This window comes from Canis aureus, chromosome 17, assembly GCF_053574225.1.
Source record: "Canis aureus isolate CA01 chromosome 17, VMU_Caureus_v.1.0, whole genome shotgun sequence".
In the NCBI taxonomy this organism is placed as follows: Eukaryota; Metazoa; Chordata; class Mammalia; order Carnivora; family Canidae; genus Canis; species Canis aureus.
Genome location: NC_135627.1, coordinates 51,117,294 through 51,135,783, shown reverse-complemented (window position 1 = coordinate 51,135,783; position 18,490 = coordinate 51,117,294). Strand labels below are relative to the sequence as shown.

The window sequence follows — 18,490 nt, the reverse complement described above, 5'->3', positions numbered from 1 at the left end:
TTACTGTTGCCCCACAATGTCCATGCTTCCCGTGAAAGATGTGTGTATCCAGACTCAAAGTGAATCTAATAGGGAAGGAAGACTGAGAATTCTATTAGTAAGCAACCCGTATTTAACAACATGGCCCAGTTTGAAGATTTGCAGAAACAAAACTCACAATTTCAGAAATGATCTATGGGTACGATTACATTTCTGCAGTTGCCTATTGGATTGAAGCCCTAGGATTTATCCAAATTATCAAGTGTCTATTTTGGTCAAATTTCAATTAATGTGATCAAATTTAGAAAAAAAAAATAAGCTTAAAAAAAATCATGTCCACCAAACAGGAATCTCAGCATTATCCTAAAAATTTTGACTCTTTTGCCAGACTCTGGCCAATATTTGGGTTTTCTGGACTTTGGGACCACAATCATCATACATTTGGGAGCTATGTTCAGTTATGGGAGTCTGTGGTGAGATTAGAAGTGAGCATATCTGTTGCTGTGAGGTTGCTTTTGTTTTACTATTAAAAATCAATGTCCATGATTGGCTGCAATATAGCAGTGAAAAATGCAGAGATTCACTCATGTATAGATCACCGTAGAGTGAGATCTTAAGAAGGGTAAATATTCCTATTCTTTATTATCCCCATGTAACACAGTAGCTGGATTGTGTGTATCATTCATCTCCCCTAAATTTTTAGATAAGAGTATATGAAAATAAACTTTTAATTAGCAATCGAGTGAAGAAAATAGACTTCTGTTCAGATATTGCATTATGTCTCCCCCCCCCCCCCCACTTCTATCGCCTTTTAAAAATAATCTCCATCATTTCCACTTGGCAATGAGCCTCCAGGATCACACTCAAAATTAACTTATGGTTTTCATTAAATGTAGTCTAGACTGTCTTTACCCAAATCCGAACAAACAACTTGATTTGCCACTTATCCAAAACTTCCTCCTAAAGAGAAAAAGCGAAAGCATGTACGATTGCTTCTAAACCTTAGATGAGGTAAGTACAGTGTTCAATAACTTCATCAAATAAGGTCTAAATTTTATGGTGCAAATGCCAAGCTTCACAGGTCAGTGAGCTGTTTCAAATGGTACACAAGGCTGCCTATATCAAATTTGTACAGAAGAATTGATTTTGGTGGTTGGAATAAGGCCATTTTAGTCTTGCTGCAAGCTTTCCAGAAATAATGGTGCTATATTAGATGAGAAATTATAAATAGATTACTGTTTTTAAGTATTCTTCAGAATGTTAACAACTAATATAATGGACTTTCTATTGCAATCCTAAATAGCAAGTGTCAACCTGATTTTTAAAGTTCTCTACTGCCTCTCAGCAGTCCTGTGGATTCAGGGAAAGCTATGCCGTCTGGCTGACAGAAACGTGTTTTATTCTCACCCTTTGTTTCCTCCCTTTTGGGTCTGCTGTGCCTCTGTTGCTGGCCAGACAGCCAAAGCAGGCAGACAAGACCTTTGATGCCTGGCAAGTTGCGCTGCTGGGAAGTGGGGAGAAACATGTTTCCCAAATGGGCGTTCTTGGTGTGTTTGGATTTTGTGTGAGATAGTAGTCAGTGGAAAGTTGGTAGATACTTGTAATGCATCATACTTGGCCTTATGGAATAAATTTTGTGCCCTCATGACCTTTTACCTGTGGGTCATCTCTCAGAATGGGTTTTTCCTAATATTTCAGCTTCAGCACTGGGCTTTGCACAGTGCGTATAGGCACCACGTCTCTGCAGAGGGCTTTCCATCACAGTCTGTGGTGGTTAGGAATTGAATGCAACGAGCGTTCTGTACGTCTTAAAATACAGAGGCCTGTAGGAAAGACCTGTAGTTGATTTAAGCAGACTTGGTCTCTTCTGTGTCTACACCTGTTACCCTTCCAACCAACATTCCTCTGTCACTTGTGTGCATGTGCATCTTCTTGACTAGGATGGGGATTCCTGCCAGTATCTAGCATGAGGTCTGGCCCATAGTAAGCGGTTTTGTGAAATGCCCAATTCCCCACACCTACTTTGGGGCTGAGGATTAAAATCTGGCAAAATCTGATTAAAAGTTGAAATATAGAATATTGGCTGATGTGAATGCGGGACTTAGAACTGAGTCGATGCAAAGCTAAAGCGGGAAGGAATCCAGAAATGTTTATTTTCTTGGAAGAACAAAGCAAAACTTTACTTCAGACCTTCCCAAGAAGGAGATGCATGCTCTCCCGGTGTAAACACCTTCCCACTGCCTTCCCTTCTGCAAATGAGGAAGTTGGATAGATCTCAGGGGTCCTTTCGAGCTTAAAACTTTTCAGCATCTTTGGCATAAGGTGCTAATTACTTTTTATTTTGCTTTCTTCTTTATATTTCGCAGAGCTGATGTTCTCTTCGCTTTCCAGAATGTGCAAAAGTGCAGATTCAATCCAGAAGGGTTTTGTAAACCACGAAAGTTAAACAGACCTTAAGTACATCCAGGACACTGCAGGGAAAACTTCTGAATGTCATTTTGGGATTTTCAGTGCCTGAGTGTGAAGATATTTGCAACTGGCATATCAAATTACATGTTTCGTGTAAATACTAGTATCTGACGACTGCACTTTGAAATGTCAACGAAGAAAGGTAATTTTAATAGAATCAGCTCCAGTTGCCCTTCCATTATTACAATGACCTCTCACGGTTTATAGTTGTTTATTTCATTTAAGTAAAAAGCATCTCTCCTTTCTCAGGGCCTTTCATGCTTACTCAGGCGGTGGCTGGAGAGCCCGCTATTAAGGACAGTGTGGCCAGTCCAGTCGGTTGCAATGGAAAGTCTATTCTAGTGGTGCATTTCATCACTTAGAATAATAGCAGTTCTCAGATATTTAATATATTTTTCAGAGCCAAGGTGATCGGAATCCATTTAGGCAAGGCAGTGCATTATGAGAAAAAGGAGGCTCTGACTCTGTTCACAACAGCCATACATCGGAGGACCCTCCTTCCCTTGTTCCAGTTTGTGTTCCACTGCTGGTCCTTGCTCCTCTGGGTGGGGGTGTGTGCAGATTCTTCTGCCTGTTTTTTTTTTATCATGAAAACCTAGAGCTGAAAGGGACCTCAAAGATCATTTGTAAGTTTGATGGATGAGGATTCTGAGGCCTGGGGAGGTCACACAACCTGCTCGAGGCCAAACAGTTGTTTAAAGGAAGGTTGGATCCTTCTGTCTGGCTTGCAAAGGGGCAGTGGCAGTAGAGGTATTAGATTCCATATTATGTTTAATAATAGCAGAAGTTTCACTTCAGATTTTTCTCTCTTGTTTTGCAAGTGTGTGTGTGTATGTGTGTGTGTGTGTGTGTGTGTGTGTGTGTGTGTGTATCTGTGAATGTTACTTTCCCAGCTCTCCCATTTGCCTACATGGAAGGCTAATCTGACATCTTGTACAGAGAATTGGCCATTCCCTGCAAAATAGTGCAAAGCAAGCAGCACAGGTATTTAGGGACATTCAAGTCCTTCGTGCTGCAAGCTTGCAACAGCTCAGTAACTGTGCTTGTCCTGATTGGAGAGGGAGAGGAAAAGGCAAGAAGAAGCTGTGTTCAGAAGCCTGGGTGCCATCGGAGGAGCAGTGGTGCAGTGAGTGAGTGAATGAGTGAGTGAGTAATAGCCTTGGCACTGCAATGGGTCTCTTTTTTTTTCCCCAGAAAATACAGAAATGCAGAATCACAGTCCCTAAAGCTCAGAGAGCCTGGCAGCCAACAAGACTTATTTCAAGACTCCAAGGAAAATGTCAACAAGGCACTGTGTGTCACATCAGAGGTCCCAGAGGACAAGCCATGCATCGCTTATGTTGCACAGAGACCCATGGGGACTTCGGCTGCAATCTCATGGTGGCAAGAGCTAGCCCTGCACAGGAACACCAGTGAGTATATGCCTGCTTGGAGGAAGCAGGAGTCCTGAGGGCTACTGGCGGGGGAGGACCTCAGCTTGTAAATCTCTAGATGTTGAGGGCCTATGTGTAGGAAGCTTAAAAAGACTAAATCAGACATGATAGAGGGCTGCCGTTTGACCTTGCCTATGACCCTGTCACCCTTCCTTTTTCCCTTTCTCCTTTTTTGCTACCCTTTCTGCCCCCAACCCTAACTAACTCATGAACTCCAAAGCTTGCAGAAACATTAAGAGGACCATTCAGTTATCAGGATGGCATCGTACCAGTGATCCTGAGCCACACTCCAGTTGTGAGTGTCAGAGCAGTTAAAGATGAAAACTGCTACCTGAGCAAGACACGGAGATACACATTCTTCCCCTCATTCTGTCAAGCTCCAATCCTGCTTCTCTTGCACTCGGGGATACCCTTACCCTTGTCTTCAGATGCTTATTGATGTGCGTGAGATGAATAACGCCATTCATTAATTGCTATTTGAGTCAGCCAAACAATTTTTTAAAGATTGTATTTATTTATTCATGAGAGACACACACACAGAGAGGCAGAGACACAGGCAGAGGGAGAAGCAGGCTCCCTGTGGGGAGCCTGATGTGGGACTCGATCCTGGGTCTCCAGGATCATGACCTGAACCAAAGGCTGATGCTCAACCACTGAGCCACCCAGGTGTCCCAACCATACAATTTTCTTTTGGGGGGCACCTGGGTGGCTCAGTCAGTTAAGTGTCCGACTTTTGATATTGGCTCAGGTCATGATCTCGGGGTCATGAAATTGAACTCTGTGTGGGGTTCTGAGCTGAGCATGGAACCTGCTTAAGATTCTCCCTCTGCACCCTCACTCCCCTGGCCCCTCTTATGTGTACTCTCTCTCTCTAAAAAAAAAATTTTTTTTTTGACAGAGGGAGTTGTGATCATAGATAAAAGGTTTTTGTCTTTGACTTTTAGGGTGCTCCTAGGAAAAGACCCATTTCGGGATACTACAAGGAGTGCTGTGAGGAGGTAAAGTTAGAAAGTGAGAAAGACATGAGGGGGGATTCAGGGCCAGGAGAAAAAGCAAGGGGAAAGAGATTTAAAGAATTACTCCCAGAGTGTGTTTGGCCCAGAGTCAGCCAAATGAGGTGAAGAACACAGTCTAGAGAAGTATTGCCAAGTCTGCCCCAGATTTCTGACAGCACCTGCAAGTTTGGGGGACCATGGGCTACCCTCACTTCAGACCAGCTGGCTACAAATTTGGGGGTCCCCCATGGAATCCCTGAAGTTTGTTAATTCACTAGGACAACACAGAATTCAGAAAGGTGCCATGCTTACAGTTGCAGGATTATTATAGCAAAAAGATACAAATCATTACTGGTCAAAAGAATATTTGCCTAGGGCAGACTCTGGGACTGGGAAGGTTCCAAACAGGTCCTTGGGGACACAACATTTTCCTGGCATCAGTGAGTGGCAGTAGGCAAAGAACTCTCAACCCAGGAAGCTCATACTAGCTTTGTGTCCAGAGTTTTTACTGAAGTTCATTATGTAGACATGACTGATTGAGTTATTGACCGCATAGTTGAACTCAGTTTCTTGTTCATCCTTCCCCGAGGTCAGTTGATTTCATGTGGCCCAAGCCCCAACTGTCTAACCCCATGGTTAGTCGTTCTGGCATAGTCAGCTCCAACCTTAATAGTCAGCAGCCAACCCTGTCTGCGTGGCTGGCCCTGCCTGCGTAATCTCTTTAGCATCAACCATCAGGTGTCTTGCGTTAGCAAACACTATTATGTGTGGCCCGAGTGCCTGTCCCCCAAAATAAAGACATGTTTGTCACTCTGGAAATTGCCAGAGTTTAGAAGTTGGCTCTTAAGGAGCTGGGACAAAGGTCAGACCTTTCATTAGGTAGAACTAATTCTTTACTACACAGTTTGGGACTGCAGGTTGACCCAAAGCATATGCGTGTATATACCTGTGAAAAGGTGTGGCGCAGAGGAAGGGAATGGGTGGTGCGACCACAACACTGCACCTGCCACGGCCCAGAACCACACGAGCTGTGAACTGTTGAACTACTCAGATGTCATCTGAGTAGAAGTGAAAGATACAGAACATATGTGGTCAGGATGGTTCCATCTCTGGGCTTGCCCTATTTTTTTCTATTCAGATAGGTCCCCAGTGGGTAGAAATCTGTGGTCTAAGTTTCCAGCCTCAAAAATAAATAAATAAATAAATAAATAAATAAATAAATAAATAAATAGATAAATATAAAAAATAAATAATAAGTTTCCAGCTTCAACTCAACTGAAAGCAGACTAATAAACCTGGTTAAAACCAGCTCTCAAAACTCGAAGTCCTTTAACAGTAAACTCCACAGAGGATAGGTATGGAAAAATTGCCAGTCTATCACCAAATTTAATTAGTACAGGTATTGTAATGGGCTCTGAGGTTTGCATTTTGCTCACTAAGCCCCTCTGATTAAGGGAACAGACAGTAATCTCGTTCTACTCTTCCTTAGAAGCTGGAACAGACCGCCTCTCTTTGAGGTTAATACAAAGGAAGAGGCTAAGCTGAGTCATATCTTTTTCCAACTCTCCAGGTGATAGGGACTGGGTGACCTACTGGACTTCAAAGGGCTTCTCTTCATGAGAAGTAAGTGCAGGGAGTTAAGAGTTATCCAGAATAGGAAGAGACCAAGGTGAGGTTTCTCTCAGATCACCTGGAGGGAGGGTAGGAAGTAGGTGTGTAACACTGAGGCTAGCAGCGGGGAGAGAGAGGAAAGCTGGGCTCTGGGCATTGCATTCCTCTGTTACTTCTCAGGACTTTCAGTCAGAGAGACTGCTTTCCACCCTCTCTAGGGTGGTTTCATGCAACAAATACTGTGGGTGGTTTGAGGAGAACTAGATCTGAATGAGACTGTCCCACATACCAGCTGTGTATCCTTGGTCAGTCCACTAACCTCCTACCTCTCTTTTCTCACCTATAAAATGGGGATAAAAATATTCATCTCAGCAGGTTAGTATCAAAATTAATGCCCTATTGCATATAACAACCCCCTAGTGCACCGTCTTCCACACAATGGGCTCTCGGTAAGCAGGCTTTCCCTCGTCTTGCCCGCTGCCTTTTACCCCAGCATGTCATGTTGTAAGAACTCTTGCTACTTAAAGGCTTTTGAGCAGGCACTTTGACTCAGAATCTGCATTGTCTCCAGAAGTCTCATGCAGCCTGCAAACCCAACTTCTGCTTAATTGCTTCCTCCCACTGTTGCTCTTGGTAAGCTCTATATAACTCGGTTTGAAGTTTAACCCTATTTGCCCCTAGTTCTCCCTCCAGGGAACTGTGCTGGGGTGGCGGGGGAGGAGGGTGTAAGCTGTTTCTGAAGAATTGTGCAATTTAGGAAAATTAAGTTTCAGGCCAGCCATGTGGCTCTGACAGCTTATACTGCTCAGTACTTAGCAATAATGGAGAAAATGCCAGTAAAAATGACAAAACGGCAGAGCCCTGACCCACCAGGTAATTGTATATTGAATACATCTTGGCTCAAACCAGGGATGATTTTGCTTAAATGAACTAAGGGCAGAACTGCATGTTGTAAGTCATATGAAACAAGACCGGTGCGCTGGGTAATTAAAGATGCAAACTAGCAGCGTAAGATGTTTGCAGACAGAAAGTACATATCATTGGCTTTAAAGGGATGAGACGGGATGGGGGAAGGACCATTTCTATTTAATGAGTAGATTTCAGGCTTCTATATGGGTATGAAAAAAAAAAGGAAGTCATTCAAACCTAGCTCTATTTTTTTTTCTTTTTATATTAGAAGAAGAAAGATGACAGATACAGGTTGTCCAGAGCCCAGAACTGCTCTTATCATCCGGCAGATGCACAGAGAGGGGCAAAGAAGGTAAAGAGTCTGAAGGAGATAAGTGCAAAACCACAGAGTGAATTTGTGCAGGAATGAGGATTAGAGCCGTTAAGTGCTTTAGTCACTTGATCCTGCTAATCTTTGTTCTCTAATGTGAAGAATTCATGGGCTTCAGGAGGAGACTTCCCTTGGTTCTTATATGAAATCGGGACTGACTGTCATTGTGTAATCCTCACATATTTGCGCCCTATCTCTTCAGTAATCAGAAATAGGCAGCTGGAGAAGGCAGGCAGAGAGATTAGCTCTCCATATCCCCACACATTGTGTTTCTGTGTTGCAGCATCGTTAATTACCAAAAAGTAATTCACTGAATAGTACCCTAGTGGCTTGAAAGAGTTAATGCAGTTTCCAGAAGTGTCTAACCTTCTCCCAGGGAGTAGCTTAAGTACAGAGAAAATCTGGCTCAATAAATACTAAACAACAAGAATCAACTGATAAGGGTCAAACTCCACAAAACAAAATTGAACCCATGGCCCATTTAATCCAGTACCTTCTCAATAAATCCCCTTTCACCATAAAGCACTATTTGCCTGGTAATTTCCATGAATTGATGGCCATTCTTCCTTAATCCTTTGAGGTCAGATCAATACCCATTTATTCCCTTCACTCATGTCATCCACCATCTGTCTGCCATCCATCCATCCATCCATCCATCCATCCATTTATCCATCTGTCTTATTGAACACCTACTGCCCAAGGTTCTGTGATAAATAAGACACAGTCATTCTCTGTAAAGAACTTACTGGAAGACGGAGATGGGATGAAGTAGAATTGTATAACAGATTTTAGGAGAGGCCTACAGTCAATGATCATCATCTCTTTCAGAAGCCCTTGTGGACCAATATTCTCCCACAGGCTGGATAAGCTGCTCCCTTTATGTCCTCCCATATGACTGCATGTTTTCCTGTGTTGTCACTGATCACATTGTGCTGTAATTGTCTTTTTATTGTCTGTTTCCCCTACTGTGCTGTGGACTCCTTGAGGGCAAGGACACTGTTTCATTCATCATTTTATCATTCCCCCCCCCCTCCAGTGTCTACTCACTGGTTCTGAGAAAGCCTCAATAAATGTCCGTTGATGGATGAATGGATGAGGATAACATTATTTCGGCTGTTAACTGAGCTATACAAGGCATGGTTTTGAGCTACACATATAACCACATATTGCCTGACTATTTTTAAGAGGTAATAGCTGGGAACAGCCACAGAATCCCAAGCTGTCCTATTTATGGCTTAGGCAATGTTTAAAATTTGTCATACAACTGCTTTCATATTAAGAAATACAAATTCATCATGGATATATGTGTATCTGTACACAGATATGCTCTATGTATAGTGGCATCCTAGATAGTTTCCTTTAGCTTACGAATTATGTTCAGTCAACCCCGACATCCTGTTTATTTCACCACCTTCATAGCTTTAAAATCCGTCCAGTTCTCTCCATCCTCGCAGCCACTAACCATAACACAGGCCACCATTGTTTCTCATGTTGTTTATAAAAACTGTTCCAGTATTGCTAGATTCTAGTCTTGCCCCTTCCTTCCTCAAATCTATTCTCCATATTGATGTTAGAATGTCTCTCTAAAGCATATGGGATTATGTCTTGCTTAAGTCCTTTCAGTGGCTCACAGTTGCATACAGGATAAAGTCTTGACTCATTAGCATGGGATGCAAAGTCCTTCATGTTCACCTTCTGGTGCTTCTTTCTTGATTTCCTTGTCCTCTGAATGCACCATGCTCCATCTTGCCTACTTACCTGTGTGCTGCTTGTTCTTTGGTGAGACTGTCCTGCTCTAGTGCAGCCCAAGGGCCACCCCCTTCCGTCTGTATCCTCAACTGAGTTCCATCAGCATAAACATGTCTCCATTCACAATTCCTTTCCTGAATGTCCACTCCCTGCTTGGCCCTCCCCAGACACACATGGGTTCCAAGTCATTTCTTTGTCTTCACATAGCATCCTGTGTCCTTTGCATGCTAAAGTATAGATGCCTCTTTGTTTCTCATTCTCTTTCTCTCTTTCTTGTTCTTTGGTGGCAAATGCTTGCATTACAATGTATTCTGTAATACTTAGCTTTTATTAAGCAAAAAACACTTAGTGATTAAGATAAGTAAATAACTGAAAGTAAGATAAACGCTCAATGAAGGGGTCAGTTCAGTTTTAATGTTTGGCCCAACTGGGTCTTTCATAACCCATTTCAAATTCTTGGCAAATTTCTATTGATGGGCCAATTGGAAATAGAAGGGGAGATATTTCAAACCTCTTTGATGTTTCTGAAGACACTTTGTTGAAGTTTTGAAAACTGGGATGACCGACTGCCCTGGCTTACCTGGGACTGCCTGAATTTTGTACTTAAAGTCCCACTTCCAGTGGGGGGGGGGCCTTATTTCTGGCTTCATCCTGAAAGTCTCTCATGTGGGGAAGTCCCTCAGTCCTAGGGTTAACCGGGCACACTTGCACAGTTACTTCCCTAGGAGCCTCAGGCTTCTCCCCTACTCAATTATAGCACCTCCTGCGCTTCCAGCGGCCATGGCCCTATGGGAAACTTACAAACCTTAGTTTGAGCTGGGGCTCTATGAGATCATGCCAGCTTTCTGTAAGACCCAGAGGGAGAAGGAGAGAACCTAGCGAGATTCTTGCAGTAGCTCGTTGAGGCAAGTGGTGGAGCTGAATTTCAAACCTGTGACCAAGCTTCTGTAGAGCTCTTTCTCATGACAGCTGTGAGGCAGGACTCCTGAACTGGGAGTTGGAGACCTCCAATGGAGTTAGAGAATTCCCAAAGCTAGCTGGCCATAGGCCAGCTGTTTCATCTCTTGGACCCTCAGTGTCTTCATCTGTAAAATGAGAGAGTGCCTTGCCTTTATGCATTCCAGGGTTGTTGAAGATTCAGAAGGATAGTGGGTATAAGAGCAATCTGAAAGCCACTAGTGTTCTGCAAATGTGAATGATTACCATTATCCTGTAGCAATGTTATATGAACACAGGCTGAATTTTTCTACTAAAAGTTATAGTTGGTATAGTTTTGAAAGTGTCTGCTCTCAAGCATATTAAAAAGACCTGTGCAGGAACATGAAGCAAATCTGCAAGTACATGGTGCACAGCTGCAAATGTTGGAAGCTCATGGCTGGGGTGCAGGGCTGGCTGGCCACAGAAAGTGGTGTCTTCCTAAAATGTAGCCTGGGATCATTTCTTTTACAGAAATGAATTGTACAAATGACACAACAGTGACCTATCTGGTCGTTATTTTTAGTGACATTTGCCCAAGGTGACCCCAGACCACATATAGGATATGTTGAATTTGAAACGCTATATTGAAATATAACATCTATTCCTTTATTACTTTAATGCTTTGATTTTTTTTTTGGAGAGGTATGATTTTGCATTGCTATTTTATTCCCTTTCTACAAAGTCACAGGAAAATTATCAATTCCTATGCCTCTTTCTGCTTATAGCATGTTTGAAATATAAAATATTTTCTAGATAGAATATACTACCTTTTGCAGAAAATTTATGTCACTCCTCCTTACCACCTCGTCCCCCAATGCACACTCAGTTTCACTGTAATGTGTTTGCAACAAATAAAATTACTGACCCCACGATCTGAACAACAAAGTGTTCTCAAAATGTATTGCCTCATCTGTTAGGTTTGATTAAACCATTTATCAGCAAAAAATAAAAATTGCTTTTCTTTGCTTAGTATGTCTGGAGATTCAGGAGTACTTTGTGGGACTATTGTTATCTTGGCATTTGTGGTTGAACTGCATACTCTTACTAGTTTATGATAATATGGAGTTAAATTAGGAGGAAGATTATTTATTCTAGTTGCGCTGCTTGTCACATTAACACTGCTTATTAATTCCAGCTGTACTGTTGGCTAGATTAGACCACCTACAAGCATTTAGTTGGATAGTTTATATATGCATTTACTTTTTTTTATTTGAGAGAGAGAGAGCGCATATGTGCAAGTGGCGGGGAGAAGCTGAGGGAGAGAATCTTCAAGCAGACTCCCTGCTGAGTGTGGAGCTGCACACCAGGGCTTTTAGCTCATGACCCTGAGATCATGACCTGAGCTGAAATCATGAGTCAGACCCTGAAGTGACTGAGCCACTAGATGCCCCTATATGTATTTGCTTCCATTTAACAAAATCATGCCATCACTTCTCCATCCATGATATATATGTATTGCATTTTTTTTTTCCAACCACGGACATGGATTTTATGGTATGTGCTTTTTCACCTTAGTGAAAGAAATGTCTGGTAAACAGCAGAGTCTTGTCCTGTGTAAAGCTCAGTGATTCTAAGGGCCTCTGAATTGGTGTTTTTTCATCTTTTTACCTCTATTCCCTCCTCAAGACATTAGTTACTCCACTGAATGTGCATTAGATGCTTGGAGAGTTTGATCCTCTTTAACTCCATAAGGGTCAGGTGGACCTCACACATATGGCCAATTTCGATGTATTTCTAGGTGAAGTTGCATCAGTATAGGTTGATTTGGATAAATTGTTATTCAGCCCTTATTGTAGACAGAAGAAAGTATGAGCCATATATATGTGGCTACAAAATTGAATAAGAGTTGATTCTTTATGAAGTTTTTGGAGAGGTTTTATAGAAGAAAATGGTAACATTCATTTATTCTTATTTTTTTTAAAGATTTATTTATTTCGGAGAGAGAGAAAACACAGGAAGGGGCAGAAGGGGAGAGAGAGAGAGAGAGAGAGAGAGAGAGAGAGAGAGAGAGAGAGAGAAGCAGACTCTGTGTTGAGTGCGGAGCCTGATGCAGGGCTTGATCCAAGACCGGAAGATGACAACTTGAGCTGAAACAAAGAGTTGGGTGCTTAACTGACTGTGCTACCCAGGTGCCCCACATTTATTTATTCTTCTAACATTTATTGAGCAGCTACACTGTGCTGGGTACTGCACACATCCTGGAGGTGAGATCAAGAGACAGCTCCTGAAGGAGTTTGACAGACTTGCAGATAAACACCAATGACAACTGCTGTAACGGCTGTTTAAACTACAGAAAGAACATGGGTGTGGAGAACCACAGTTTGCCTGGGGTATCAGGGGAGTTTTCTTGATGGAATAGAATTTGAATTGAGACTTGACAGATGATTACAAGTTTAAACAAATAACAAAAGCACTGGAGCAAGGGGAAAATGTACCAGAGTCTGTAGCAAAAGAGAGTCTAATTGCTCAGTATTGCAGAGGGTTCCAGTGTGGTGTTTGTCAAGAGTGGGGAGGAGACTGTGGGCTAGGTGGGGCACAGATAGTCAAGGTTTCTGTTTGTCTTTGTCTTTTTTGTTTTTAAATCAAGGCAGAGGTTGTAACAAAGGGCAGTGAGAGTATCCACTGCACATCTCTAGCCATATGCCTGTGGCTTCCCTTGAGTGCCTATGAAAGTTGGTTGTGCCCTTGAGACTGCCAGATGTGAGTGGAAGGAGCCAGGACTCTTCCCTCAGCACATGTGAACTATTGAACATATCTGAGAAGGGGTTTTACTGGGTCAGGTTTCCATGTTCATTTTCCTAATGTGGAAGTTGGCTCAGAGAAGTTAAGGGACTTCCTTCCAGGTTACAAATCTGAAGTTTGAGGCAGGATCTCATTCAGGTTGACTGAATGCCCCCGAGCGATTTTCATCTCACTAAAAAGCTGAAGAGAAGACTAAACGGGATAGGGTAGATGAGGATTTATGGCAGACGGGGGAGTGACAAGCTAAGTGCTAGGTGGTTGTATGGACCAGAGAGGAAGAACCGTCAAAAGATTAGAGAAAATAATAGAGGGGCATCTGGTAGACATCCTTAAGTTTCTGGTTAAAGAGCTGTCACCAAAGGGGAAGCTTCTGGAGAGTTACAGCAAATTTCAGAAGGAAGTGGTGGTAGGGTACGGACACTATGCATTGATGATGACACTGACAACTAATTTATCCATAATCTAGGATAGTGGTTTTGAACTGAATTATCTAATTGGGGGACTGGGAACCCAGACCCATGGTAGCAGAAATCAGTATAACCCGGTTCTAGCTTGTACTGCAAACATTGGCATTAGTTACTAGATATCTGAGAAGGAGTGCAGGGAGCAGACTCCGAGAACATGCTGCTGTGTGTGGTGCTGTAGCTTCGCTAGCTTCTCACTTTCACGTACTCCTATGTGTCAGGGATAGCTCATAAAGCTGCTTTATAACACACAGAGGGTGTGTCCACTAAGAAGGAAGCTTTTCATAGTCAAAACCAACTGGCTGGGGACAGCAGTTCATCACCCCCTGGGCCTTCTCTTTGGTCTTTCCCACTTGGACTCCTCAATTCATTGATGGTTCTGACTGAGGAGGTCTGTGATTTGATTGCTAGGAACCTATCCTTCATTGGTTTAATGTTTTGGTGAAGCTTAGCTCTCACTGGGGCCTTCAATTTGTATCCTTGCTCAACATATTAGGGTGGTGCATTCTAGGCACTCTTTTCTATTCCTTGATAGAATACTCACTGGAAGCCTCCAGTAAGTAAGAACTGGTGCACTGGCGATGTAACATTATCACTCCATTTATCATATGACAAAAATATGAAAACATTTTCTCTGAAAGTTTACAGAGTTGGTTTTTTCCTTTTTAAGTGTTTGGTATATCAAGAATAGGGGCTCTAAAGTATGCTGGAAGTTAAACCATATGTTGCTTTGTTTGGGTATTTGTATTAATATTTTCCCTGGTCATGTTCCCTGTCTTAAATAGCATCTATAGGGACCAATAACTTTTTTCCTGATCTGTGAGATCATGAGGACATGGTCTAATACTCAGATAAACTGCTTTGAGCCCCTTGAATACCAGCCTAGATATAAATGTGACAACCTAAGTAGAAATGTCTAATGTTGCACCTACCATATCATAGTAACTTACTGGCAAGTTTTTTCATCACAGCCAAAAAGATAAAGGATTATCATTAATGCTGATAACATGTTGGAATAATGGAATAATTGGACTGCCAATATTTTAATTTCATTTTGCCTTTTAAGTTTTGAAAGTGGGTCTAAAATCCTTCCTTTTCAAGAGAATGTTTCTGTCTCTGGTCTCTCTCTCTGGTTTACTTTCTGAAAAACAATCTAGCTGTTGAGTTCTGATTAGAGGTGAGGCAAGCTTCAATATGCAGGGATGAGATATTAGAGCAAATGATAATGCTTGAAACCACACTTTTAACATTCAATTTCAGTGCTGTCCAGAACAACTATAAAACTGGAGAAAGGTGAGTAATAGATTTGACAGCTATACTCTAAAATGGACCTTATTAGTGAAATATAAATTATAACCAGGCATTTCCTATCAGCACCCCGCACAGTTAATGATAAGCAGTCAATGAGATTTATATACCCTTAGCATTTTTATAATGAGTCTGTTGCTTTGATGACAGTTTACTGTCAAACATTATGCTTAGAAATTTATAGCATTTGATTCAAATGAATAGACAGTTTAGCTTCATTGCAATCTGTTCTGATTTTCCCTTTTCATGAGGCTCACACTTGCTTTTTCTCCTCTCTCTTTTTTTCATCCCTAGACTCAGCTGTTAAACACTACACTGGAAATGAAGTTTTGAAGTGGGTGCATGTTGACCAGGAGAAAGTGTGCATTAACTTGAGGGGAAAGGGTCCAATGAATTCCAAGAACAGCAGGAGGAGTCTAAAAAGAAGTTGTGTCATGCTGACGTATTAAGAATTTACAGATGCACTGGGATGGTGGCTGTAGGGAAGTCGTGAAGTGTAAGGGAGACTGGGTGGGGAGAAGGGTCTTTAACTTTATGAGGGGGGTGCCCATACACATTAGTGTAGAGGAGATAATATCTTGTTCTGTCTTGGAAAGAGACCACATTGGTTCATGGGACTGTCTACTGCCCTGAGGACAAGTGCCCAATAAAGGCTACTGACAGGCTGACTGCAGCTGGAGAGGGTCACCAAGATGACTCAGAGGGCACTCTACAGAGTCCTACTGCCCGCACAGGGTCATTTTGCTGCAGAGTTCAAGAAGACACAGCTGTTGGATCTGATGACTGCCTTCACACAGCAGGGACTGTCACTTCAGGTAACAGGTGCCTGATTTTCAGGAAATAGAACTGCTGTTCAGAAAATGTGGTCTTTCAGGTAGACAGGCTTTGAACACAGGTGTTTTTCAAAGGTGGTAGTATTAGAATAGTATTTATGCAGCTTTTTAAAAATAGCTCAGATGGGTTAAAGGTGTTCTTAGCTCTTACATCCTGTGCTCTGTGTTCTGTTTCAGACCCTGTTTGCCTACTTCACATTCCCAAGCGCCCCTGGCTCAGAGGGATGAGCTGGAAATACCTACCTGTGTCTGAGGTTTACGATGGCTGCTCCCTGCTTCCCACCTGTTCTTGTCCTAATCCCATCTCCTTCGCAACTCAGAGATCTTGGCCCTAAAATTTCCTGTGCCTGGCCCTTTGGATTCAGTATTAGATGATCATCCTGTTTTTTGAGTCTTGTCTTTTCTGAAAGAAGCCAGAGTAGTCTTGTCCCTCTGGCTCTTTGTAGACCATGCTACTTCTGGTCAGAATCCCTTTATAGGTTTGGATCCTAAACCATGTCAACGACTATTCACTGGTAATCATCCCCAGGGCCCCAACAAGGTCCAGGATGTTCAGACACATTCCATTTTATTTTATTTATTTTTTTTGACACATACCATTTTAATAATGATTTCAGTTATGGAAATAGTGTCATTATTGATTTGAGCCTGACCATGTGCCAGGCTGTGTTAGGTATTTTAGATATTTTGTGTCTTAGTCCTTATAGTCCTTACTATAGCCTTGTGAGGTAATCTTATTATCCTCATTTTATAAATTAGGGAGCTGAGAATCCAAGATGTGTCAGAGACTCACAGATTCAAATCCAGAGCTCAAGATTCAGGAATATTACAACCATAAGTGGGAGGTGATATAATTCCGAAAAATAAGGAACACTGATTTCTCATCCCACCATCCATCTTGCTGTCTTATTTTGAGGTCTCGGCTGATAAATGTATCTTTCTTTTTCATGAGGACACCATTTCATGCGATCATTCTTGCCTCCAAGCTGATTGATGACAAGTGTTAAATTTAAATAATGCCATGTTTAGGAAAGAGAGGAAAAGGAAACTTTGGGATTCTCTGTGGCCTGAGTCAGGCAAGGCAACAGGCCAGGTACCAGGGCTAAGAGGGTCATCTTTAGCTATTAAGTTGCTAGTTTGGGTGTGTTCAGAGGCAAAGTCCCAATGTTACTTGTATTGGAAAAAAAAGACACTGATGGTGGTGGTCTCCAGCATGCACTTGAATTAGAGCCCTGCTGTGAAGCAGGCATCAGGAGGAGTGGTTGTCAGGGAGAATTATGAAAGCAAGGGAATACTATGGTGACAACTTGGGAAGGCATTAAAGAGTCTTAAAAGGGTCATGGACAGAAGGCAACATTTCTCCAGTGTGCCCCCGAGGTCATGCAGCTGAAGGCGCATGGCCCCAGTGACTATGCAGGATGCTGAGTGGAGGGCTTGGAGCCAGCAAATGAGAGGCACATACTCTGCTGTCGGGAGCTTAGACACAGGCGAGATGTGTGATCAAGTGGTTATTGCTCAGGCTGGGCTAGAAAATCCTTTCTAGCCAAGGACCAATATTCCTTTAATATAGCACGATATGTGCACGGGGCTGTCTGCCAGTCCTTGGGCTTTTAAAATACAATATTACCAAAGTCACTGACATTTTATTCATAGAAGGTGAAAAATAATGCATTGGTTATCAAATGCCTTTTCATAAACATTATATTCATGTATTTCATACAGCCTTTCTCCAAGGTTTAAAAAAAAACAACTTGTCCTTAGAAACCCGGCGAGGGCACGTGGAATGGTTCTAAATGAAGGTATTAATATTCACATTATAGCTAAACCTCGCTAATTTGCACTAATGACTGGGAAACCTATTGCAAATTACCAAATTAGGGAGTAAGCCAGCAACCAGGATTTCAAAAAGCCCAAAGACAGCACCAGAAAATGAACCCTTTTCCATAATTTCATCAATGCAATTGAATTTTAACTACTGAGAGTAATTTGTAGTCTCTATTTTGTCTATCTTGCAAATCTATGTGCATTTTAAAGAGCAATGGTGGGGCTATTAAAATAAAATTCATTTTTTTTCATGTGGTTATGGTAAAGAAGTATATGTAATACTAACCAAATCAAAATGCTTGGGAAAAAGAAACCTGAAGATTCGTCTAAAGGGTTTTTACTTTTTAATAATTTTTTCCAATTGTAATACCAGATATAACTGGGTTCATTTCCTCTTTCAGGTATCAACCAGACTATGGAAAAGCTTAATGAAATAATGCACAAAAGACTCATAAGCATCAGTGAAATCTCTCAACTAACCAAGCACCTTATTTATGAAAGAGGTGATTTTCTAAAGCACGGTCACACAAAAAATGGAGACTGGTAGGTGTGAGAGTAGGGCAGGAGTCACAGCAGTGCCAGCAGCAGATCTATATTCTATGGCAGTGGAAAGGGCCTGATGGGGAGCAACTAGGGCCACTGTGGTCTAGCTATTCATATGCTCTAGGTTTTTTGGTATTCTTAATAAACATGCACTTTCTTTTAAAAATGTTTTTTAATTGAAGTGTAGTTGACACACAATGTTACATTGGTTTCAGGTGTACAACATAGTGATTCCACAACTCTCTACCTTATGCCATGCTCACTACAAGTTTAGCTCCCATCT

At 42.0% G+C, this 18,490-nt stretch overlaps 1 long non-coding RNA gene and 1 pseudogene across 16 annotated transcripts in view; one reads left to right on the top strand and one right to left on the bottom strand.

The window, feature by feature from the left end:
• The window catches only part of LOC144287970 (uncharacterized), a 35,306-nt gene extending 26,667 nt beyond the window's left edge, over nucleotides 1-8,639 (bottom strand). Inside the window, exon 1 of one of the 2 annotated variants that reach the window (XR_013355900.1) lies at nucleotides 8,513-8,639. This is a non-coding gene — a long non-coding RNA (uncharacterized LOC144287970). The remainder of the gene's footprint in view (nucleotides 1-8,512) is intronic. The other variant, XR_013355899.1, reaches the window with a different exon arrangement.
• Nucleotides 1-18,490, top strand: part of LOC144287968 (protocadherin-8 pseudogene) — a 121,757-nt pseudogene that overhangs the window by 98,896 nt on the left and 4,371 nt on the right. For 5 of the 14 annotated variants that reach the window (XR_013355889.1, XR_013355887.1, XR_013355886.1 and 2 more), the window contains 7 exons: nucleotides 2,346-2,590; nucleotides 3,643-3,860; nucleotides 4,826-4,879; nucleotides 7,665-7,748; nucleotides 15,302-15,503; nucleotides 15,604-15,822; nucleotides 16,018-16,225. The product of XR_013355889.1 is annotated as a protocadherin-8 pseudogene, transcript variant X6 (transcript). Of the gene's footprint in view, nucleotides 1-875; nucleotides 991-2,345; nucleotides 2,591-3,642; nucleotides 3,861-4,825; nucleotides 4,880-7,664; nucleotides 7,749-15,301; nucleotides 15,504-15,603; nucleotides 15,830-16,017; nucleotides 16,226-18,065; nucleotides 18,208-18,490 lie in introns of those variants that run through there. The other 9 variants (XR_013355891.1, XR_013355890.1, XR_013355885.1 and 6 more) reach the window with 7 other exon arrangements.